Source organism: Mytilus californianus, unplaced genomic scaffold, assembly GCF_021869535.1.
Source record: "Mytilus californianus isolate M0D057914Y unplaced genomic scaffold, xbMytCali1.0.p SCAF_3, whole genome shotgun sequence".
In the NCBI taxonomy this organism is placed as follows: Eukaryota; Metazoa; Mollusca; class Bivalvia; order Mytilida; family Mytilidae; genus Mytilus; species Mytilus californianus.
In genome coordinates this window covers 13,945,911-13,955,996 of record NW_026262679.1, presented here as the reverse complement: position 1 = coordinate 13,955,996, position 10,086 = coordinate 13,945,911, and the positions used below count along the sequence as shown (strand labels likewise).

The following is a 10,086-nucleotide window of genomic DNA, read 5'->3' as shown; positions in this document are numbered from 1 at the left end:
TTATTTAATACGCTTGTTGGTATAGTTATTCAATGACGTTGGGTTGTCATAGAATGACACTACACAAAGCATTGAACAAAATAAAGATTGAACAAGTTTGTGAAGAACTTTATTATTCAGTTCAAGCGCTCGCTCTTGTCTTGTCAAAGTAAAATGTACTACTCTACTTTGTTTTCAAATTCCAGGTTTACAAATGGTATGACGTATTATGGACTATTGTATTCCTCCGTACAATTGGAAGGTAGTAGATTCCTGAACTTTTTTGTCAATGGTTTGGTGGAATATCCATCATGTGTCGTATTTGCGATTTTGATGAACACGAACAGGTACTTCTAACGTCAATACGGTAGACTAATTCTCTAGTATATAAAATTGAGAATGGAAATGGGGAATAAGTCAAAGAAACAACAACCCGACCAAAGAGCGGAAAACAGCCGAAGGCCACCAATGGGTCTTCAACACAGCGAGAAAATCCCGCACCCGGAGGCGGGCTTCATCTGGCCCTTAAATAAAATGTGTACTAGTTCAGTGAAAATGAACGTCATACTAAACTCCAAAACATATAAATGAACTAAAATTAAAAAAAAAAACATACAACTCTAACAAAGGCCAGGGGCTCCTGACTTGGGATAGGCGCAAAAATGCGGCGTGGTTAAAAATGTTTTGTGAGATCTCAACCCTCCCCCTATACCTCTAGCCAATGTTTCGGTTCTGCCTCTCGGAATTTTTATAAACATACATCATATTATATCAAGGATATGGTTGCCGATATTCATTACACTGTATGACGCAATATCATATCTAAGTCTGTCAGTTGTCGGGAGTAAATTTAAACACACACTTTTACATTCGTGCATATTTCTTGTAATATACATTTGACAATGACCACACAATAGTATATTTCCTTATAACTATTGCATTTCTTTATGCAGCATCAGCAGAAAAAAGTTAACTATAGGCTTCCATTTGCTGGCTGGTATACCAATGATACTGTCTGTTGTATTGATTAGTTTTAGAGGTAACATCAATATACTAGTTGTATCTCAAATCTGAATTGAATAAAATTGATCTGGTATTTATCTAAACAAAAGAGACGAAAAGAGAAGAACAACTAAGTAGGTACTAGTATTAGGTGAACGTTGTTTTATCTCAGGGAGTTTGAACATTAGTTTTCAAATGTTAAATATCAGTCAAAGATATATATCTAATTCAAGTGAAAAATTCAGTTAATAAAAAAACATGTTTTATTTACTTCAATAAGTCAACAACTAACAACGTAGAAAAGAAAAGAAATAGAGAGGTCAGCAAACAGTCTTCACCAAAAAATAAGAACGTCGACTTATAGCGGATATGTTTATACTGTCGTAACTACAATCCCGTCCCCTTTTGCCGAATGTGACCTACCGAATTAGACTTATTACCGGGTTTGTACTAACATGAGCAACACGACGGGTGTCACATGTGGAGCAGGATCTGCTTACACTTCCGGAGCACATGAGATCACTCCCAGTTTTTGGTGGGGTTCGTGTTGCTCGTTTTGTCTGTTGGTCTTTTTGGCAGTTTATTTTCGACTTTTGAGTTTGAATGTCCCTTTGGTATCTTTCGCCTCTCTTTTACAACCACTGGGTCGATGTCTCTGCTGGTGGACATTTTGTCCCCGAGGACATCATCCGCCCAGTAGCCTTACACGCATGAAGTTACAAAGATCAAACAGAATACTGGCTCGGACGTCGCCCAGTATAAAAAGGTCAGAAACAGACGTCACCATGGACACGGTGTCGTCTGATATGGCAGGTGTCCCCTCATCACCAGACATGACAAATATCCCTAACATGACACATTCAGATCATCATACTAATGACAACGGCAATAATGTTCGTACGCATCTGTGTTCAGTTCTTCTACAAGACATCTTTGATTTTGATGACTCTGAACAACACTGTCTCATTTCAAAATGTGAAGCCACAGGCTGCAAAACCTGTGGAATTTTAATAACAGATGGTCAATTCACTAGCAATTTAACTAAAAAGTCTTATTTTACCAGAAGCTGCGATGATCTGAATTGTAAATCGACAAATGTCGTCAAGGGATTAGATTGTAACCTTTGCGGATTGGTATACGTCGGTGAAACGAAAGGAAGGCTAAGTAAACGTATGTTTGGCCATAGATCAGACATCAACAGTGCTAGCGACATTGTTTCCCAGCATTTTAACCAGCCTGATCATTCAATCGTTTCTATGCAAGTTCGCATCATCGAAAAAATATAACACACGACTAACAATCCTCATCTTGCAACACCTCTCCGTAGACAGAAAGAAGACTACTGGATTCGATAATTGGAAACTGCGACACCATACGGTTGCAATGACAAAATTGATGGTATAGGTATTCTATCTAGTCCTTCCTATAGGTCGGTGAATGTGATGAACATTTTCAACTCTGCTCCTCGACGTAGACGCAGTCGTGGTCATCGTCATTATACATCACCTTCTCTCCATGATGTCTCTATTAATGACCTACTGCCATTTATACAAAAGCCGTTAGGTATTCATCACATTCGCACGAATCTTTATTTATTACCCCTTTCAAAACTTCATTCTATGTACAATTTATGTTTGGAAACCACTGTTACAAACCCTCATTCAAACCAATACAAACACACAGCTATCATTTCGGATATTGCAAGTCACAGACTTTTCAAACCAGTTTACATTGGAAAAGATGAAAAAGAGAAAAGATCCTTTCTTGAACTTTCTTTTGCCAACAAAGGTCGCGACTTGGGCAATATCCTTCATCATAAATTAGTTCACTCGAAAATACCTCCCTATTTCAAAGATCAGTCTGTACCTATCATTTCTTATACCTATACCAAACAAAATGCAACTAAAATTTTCAATTACAAACACGTGTTGCAGGATCTCAATATTGACGACTTCAAGTCTAAACCTCTTGATTGCACCTGTGCTAGTTCCCCATTCATATATAATCCGGCTAGCCACCTTCTTACGGGTGACCTAAACATTGTCAATAACACTTCTCTGCGAAATGTGTTATCCAAAGGTCAGAAATATCGTGAGCCTAAATCCATCAATTGGAAACAAAACTTCAAAATACTGATGGATTCAGTCGAGGATTATGCCAGGCCTAGCAATGAGCTAAAGACGAGAAAGAAGACGTAGATACTCTTTCCGAATGGATTACGGCTGTGAGGTCGTTAAAATACAAATCAGGATTAAGAAACTGAATGGGTCTATTAATACCCATGCTACATCAATCTTTAAAGACCCAAATCCTGCTTAACACTTGTCCTACCTCCATGACAAATATGTTGTTGTCCCCGCAGATAAAGCCCTCCAAAAACATCGTTTTTGTGTGTAAATCACATTACATAAACTGCTTGATAAATTAATTAGGTATTGACAATTCAATTGGAAACTCAACATATACCCCAACGACACTTAATAATAATCATAGGTCTGTTCTATGTTCCTTTGGAATTTCAACCAAAGATGAAGAACTGGATCTTCCATCACTGTATTGGATACATAACCTACATAAAAGAGGGACGAAAGATACCAGAGGGAAAGTCAAACTCATAGATCGAAAACAAACTGACAACGTCATGGCCAAAAATAAAAAGACAAACAAACAAATAATAGTACAGATGACACAACATAGAAAACTAAAGACTAAGCAACACGAACCCCACCAAAAATTGGGGGTGATCTCAGGTGCTCCGGAAGAGTAAGCAGATCCTGCTCCACATGTGGCACCCGTCGTGTTGCTTATGTTATTACAAATCCGGTAAATAGTCTTATTCGGTAAGTCACATTCGTGAAAAGGGAAGGGTATTGTAGTTACGACATAAGGAACATATCCGATATCATCTGTGAAACGGTTATTCCATAACGGTCAACCAACTCGTGATGGCGTCCTTAAGTGTCCTTACAAACAACGGTTTATTGCAGGGTCTTCCAAGTGCTCCACGAAACCTCTTTCTAAATTATTAAGATCAATTTTATCAGCAATCAAAGCCGGGCTTCAATGTTATTGTGAAACTATCTATTCTAGAGGTGGCGTGAATCAGATGTGGATACTAAAAAATTCCAAAGATCTTTTAGAGTACATACAATCTAAGACTCTTTCATCTTGTAATAGTATTAAAACATTTGACTTTACTAAACTTTAAACAAGTATTCCCCATTCCAAACTAAAAGACAAATTGAATGGCCAACGTAGATACACGTATCTTGTCTTAGGGAGGGATAAATCCTATTTTGTAAAAAATCACTCTGATTCCAACAAAAAATTCTCTGAAACTGACATTATCAAGATGCTTGATTTCTTGATTTACAACATATTTGTTAGACGTTTTTTCAAAAAACAATCGGCATTCCCATGGGACCAACTGTGTCCTCTTCTTGCCGACTTGTTCCTTTATTCATATGAGGCTGAATTAATACAGGAGCTTCTTAGGAAGAAAGAAAAGAAGTTAGCATTATCCTTTAACTTCACTTTCCGCTACATAGATGATGTTCTCTCACTAAATAATTCAGAATTTGGTGACTATGTTTAACGCATCTATCCCATCGAACTTGAGATAAAGGATGCAACAGATTGAGTCTGCCTCATATCTTGACTTACGTCTAGAAATTGACAATGAGGGTCGGTTGAAAACAAAACTTTATGACAAAAGAGATGATTTCAGCTTCCCAATTGTAAACTTTCCATTTTTATGTAGCAACATTTCGGCAGGGCCTGCATACGGAGTATATATCTCCCAGTTGATACGATACTCCAAGGCTTGTATTTCCTATCATGATTTCCTTGATAGAGGGTTGCTGCTCACAAGACAGCTATTAAACCAAGAGTTCCAAGAGGTGAAGTTGAAGTCTTCCCTTAATTTTACGGACGCCATCACGAGTGAGTTGACCGTTACGGAATATCCGTTTCACAGATGATAGCAGATATGTTCCTAATGTCGTAACTATAATCCGAATGTGACCTACCGAATTAGACTTATTACCGGGTTTGTACTAACATGAGCAACACGACGGGTGTCACATGTGGAGAAGAATCTGCTTACCCTTCAGGAGCATCATACCGTTTTTAGTGGGGTTCGTGTTGCTCAGTCTTTAATTTTCTATGTTGTGTTTTGTGTACTATTGTTTGTCTGTTTGTCTTTTTCTTTTTTAGCCATGGCGTTTTCAGTTTATTTTCGACTTATGAGTTTGAATGTTCCTTTGGTATCTTTCGCCTCTCTCCTATATATCAAATTCGTAAAGGATGTGCCATCAGTTTTTATAATCAACTACCGTATTTCTTTTTGACGGTAACAGATTTTTTTTCACGTTTTGATAAATACATTGTTTAAGTACGGGGATATTATGATTCAAAAGTAATTAAAGTATGAAGATAAGATGTACGTCAATGGGAGAGAAAAGTATCTATACAATACCTTAAGCTCGAAATCGCCCCAAGTATAATGTCTAATTTAGTAGATGTGAATTTTACACACAATTGTATATACATGTACATGTACTCTATTTCAGAGAAACATGAAATATTTGTAAAGCTGGCCATCGCCTGTAGTTTTATAGCCAAAACAGGTATAGCAGGTTCCTACAATGCAATATTCATATATACACCAGAGACATTTCCTACAAATTTAAGGTAATTCAACTGGTATAAGTGGAATGAAATGAAGGATTTGTTTAAAAGTATTCATATTTCAGAAGGGGTAATATTGGGCAATCACATTGAAATTAACTCACACATAGCTCTTGTTTCACAGCATGCCTAAACTGTACGTTTGTATCTTTTAACCAGTTCAATGTTTGTCATCGATTTCCAACCATTTAGGTCTTGAGCATCACCGAGAAGATAGTATGTATCGAAATGCGCAAAAAAATACCTCTGATAATATAAACAAAATTCCAAACAATCTGAATGATTTAAACCATCTTTATTTCCTAAAGTACTGCTAGAAACGAACCTCTCATTGGCAATCATACCACATCGTCTCATTTTCATATTTCTAGGCAGTAGTGAACATTTGACACATTTGTTTGTTTATCATGGTTCATACCAATTAGAAATATATAAGCACTTAATGTTCTATTCTGTATGAAAAAAGTTATCTTGACTTAACATTGTTTAATTACACCTTTAGAAAGTTTTAGTTGTCATGCATCAATGCCATGACTATCTCCAATTTCAACAAAAGATGATAGGTTTAAAATTATTTAGTTACAAAGCTCAACTTTTGTCATCTGTGTCAATATACACTTGTTTTTCATAACAAAAGTTCTGGAGGAAAAGTTGTAATCAGTATTCTATACACTTGATTCCTTCAATAACAAATACTTTAATATTTCTTGCAGTGGGAATAATATTTCCAAATATGTCTTCTATTTGGAGCAAACATTATAATCGATGAACTTTTATTTCATGACTACATTGTATTTGTATTTTACTTTAATGACATATGGTCTACATAGGCAAAGATGGGAATGATTACTCATCAAAATACCGGGCTGATAGTTTGGTACGCCAAAAGGAGCGATACCAGTAGTGTCGAAAGTTTAAACGGTTCCTGATATGAATGCATCACCCACCATGCGAATTCACATTCAATCAAAATGTCATAATCGACAATGAGACACAATTGGTAAAATTACAGATCAGACGACTATACTTGTATTTAAAGAAACATGTCACTAGTGAGTTGAGATACCGACAAATTGTTCCGGTCAACCAATGCGCGATTGTGACCGTAAAATTTATGTAGTGTCGATGTCAGTTGTTCTTCCTCATAACTGTCGTACATGTAGCAGTTTTTGTGCCAGAAGCATACCCCTGTTAACTTTGTCAGGCTATCTTGACCATGAATGTGTTGTCCGTTGTTGTTTGTACGTAAGATAACGATTTTGGTGATAGGTCTTGTATGTTGTATTGTCATAGATGTTTGCATCATTTTGTAACAGAAAATGAATTATTTTGTATACACGTTTATTAAACCATATTTTAAATCTTTATATAGGATATGTCTTTTGTAGAAATATGGGATTAGGTCTAGGTGCTTTTGGTTCCCACATTGGTGGAGTTATTGCACCGTTTGCGACTCTTTTGGTATGACACATGTTTATTTTCTATATATCTTCTTGTCTCAGAGGTTTTAAAGGTTTACAGGAATATACTTTCTTGACATCTTTCAGACAGTTAAAATGAATTTTTAATAAAGGGTTGTCTATTGTGCTGCACGCCCCATCGATGTATAAATATACTTTTCCTGCAGTCAGCCAACTATTGAACAAATAACAGGTATACAAATAAATGTTTGCTGTTTTGTACTTGTACAAATAAAACGTCTTGTTATCCTGCTTCTATGGTGGGTAAACAATGAACGAAACCCGTATAGCATAACAAGCTATAAAAGGCCCCGAAATAACAAAAGTAAAACAGTTCAAACGAGAAAGCTAACGGCCTTATTTAAAACAAAACAAAAAACAATAATGATACTGTAAACCAACTTATTTTCGCGACTTTCCCGAGTAGAAAAATAACGCGAATATAAATAGTCGCAAATATGTAAAACTTAGATCTGTTCTTATTTAACTACATCAATTAAATTTGAAAATCGCGAAATTAAATTGCCACGAAGTGTGCTAGAAAGGACTAAACGCGAAATAAAGTATCCGCGAAAAAAAGCTGGGTTACAGTTAGCAGCAACAATGACAACCACTTAATTACAGGGTACTGACTTGGGACAGGCACATTATATAATTTGTCGGGGTTAAATATGTTTGTAGGAGCGCAAACCCTCACCTATCCTGGAACAGTGGTGTAACATCACCACATAAGAACAAACTATAAAATTCAGATCGATACAAAGCACAAAACAATTATCAAAAACACAAAAGACACAAAATACATATCTGAGAGTACTCGCAGTTACTGAAAGCTAGTTCAAAGACAAAATCAACTAAAAAACCATGTATCTGAGACTGAAATAATCATCAGTACACATCTAACATCCAATTGATTTAGTGTAAAGACGTCATTCCGAGACAATGCCAAAATATAGGTATCGACAGATTGTAGGGCCGTGAATGTTCATATGTGTATAACAATAATATTTAGTTTGGATTTTATTTATTGGTAACAAAATCAATATTAATACCGATAAAAACAATATTCAAAGATTTAATAACAGTGTTGAATTGGTAACCTTTTAGAATAAGTTTATTTAAAGGATCGATAAGTTTACCCGGATCAAATCTAAATTTTACGGGCTCGTTACGCAACAGCACCGTAAAAACTAAGATGTGCTATCCCGTTTTTAATCAATTTTCTACAGGTACAGCAAAACTTCTAAACAAGGTATGTCTGTCCAAAGAATAGAAATGTCAAAGAAACCGAAGTTTTGAGTAAACGTCTAAAATTTCGACCCCATTTATCTCTAAAAGTAGATCATGTAGGTATATTTTTTACTACATATTTGAATTGACTAGGTAAAAAATAACTTGTATGCAAATTTTCGTAAATATATCACCGTGGGATCAAAATTATATCGTATGCCCTTAAAAGTCGGGTATAAAATATAAAAATAAGGAGATGCGGTATGATTGCCAATGAGAGCTATCCACCAGAGTTCAAATGAATTGGATGTAAACAATTATAGGAAAAATAAAAGCTTTCTACAATCAGAAAAACCCATACTGTATAGTCGGCTATTAAAAGGCCCCAATATGAACAATGTGAAACAATACAAACGAGATAAACCAACGGCCTAATTTATAACAAAACAATTTACGAAAAACAAATATGACAGACATCAACCAACAACATTCACTGATCTACAGGCTGTTGACTTGGGTCAGACATAAATAATATGGCGGGGTTCAACATGTTTGTGAGCGCTCAAACCTCCCCTTACCTGGGACAGTATCGAACAGCACAACATAAGAACAAACTGTAAAGATAAATTGCAATTGGTACGAGGCTCAAAAACAACAACAATAGACACAATGCACTGAAATAAGAGTACTCACAGTTAATAAATTAACTGTTTACAAAACTTTTGAATTTTTGAAATACTAAGGCTTTTCTATCTCAGGAATAGATTACCTTAGCTGTATTTGGCAAAACTTTTAGTAATTTTGGTCCTCTATGCTCTTCAACTTCGTACTTTATTTGGCCTTTTTAATACTTTTTTGGATTCGAGCGTCACTGATGAGTCTTTTGTAGACGAAACGCGCGTCTGGCGTAAATACAAAATTAATCCTGGTATCTATGATGAGTTTATTTACAACCACTGGGTCGATGCCACTGCTGGTGGAGTTTTAATTCCCCGAGGGTATCACCAGCCCAGTAGTCAGCACTTCTGTGCTGACATGAATTTTCATTGATATGGTCATTTTAATAAATTAACTGTTTACAAAACTTTTGAATTTTTGAAATACTAAGGCTGTTCTACCTCAGGAATAGATTACCTTAGCTGTATTTGGCAAAACTTTTAAAAATTTTGGTCCTCCGGAGAATGGAAATGGATTGAATAATGTAGTAATAATGTTTCAGTGCTAAGCGATAGGTTGTACTTAAGGTCAAGTTACAGTAAATGGACTATGTCACAAATTTGGTAAAATGTTGCATACAACTTTGGCTTGTTGAAATATAACTGAAAATCGAAAAAATTAATGCATTTTTTCTCTTTTATTTTCTGAAATAGTACTGATTGAATTCTTTCTAAATAGGTAAACATTTGTATACAAAGCAATTAAATCGGCGAAAAACGTTCTTATTAATAAATTTGTCGTTAAATTATCAACACAACATCTATTTTTTCCTAAGAAAAATTTATGGATTTGAAATTTGAGATGTTTATATGAAAATAAGGAGATGTGGTATGATTGCCAATAAGACAACTATCCACCAAAGTTCAAATGAAGTTGATTTAAGCAATTATAGGCAACCGTAAGTCCTTCAACAATGAGAAAAAACCCATACCGTATGGCCGGCTATAAAAGTCCCCGACATGAAAAATATGAAACATTTCAATTGAGAAAACTAACGGTCTGTTATGTC

The 10,086-nt window shown here is 35.6% G+C and overlaps 1 long non-coding RNA gene across 1 annotated transcript; it reads left to right on the top strand.

The window, feature by feature from the left end:
* Positions 1-216: 216 nt before the first annotated feature.
* On the top strand, positions 217-5,667 carry LOC127733977 (uncharacterized). Its single transcript, XR_007997319.1, has 3 exons — positions 217-326; positions 933-1,018; positions 5,553-5,667. It is a non-coding gene; the product is annotated as an uncharacterized LOC127733977 (long non-coding RNA).
* The last annotated feature ends 4,419 nt before the right edge of the window (positions 5,668-10,086 follow it).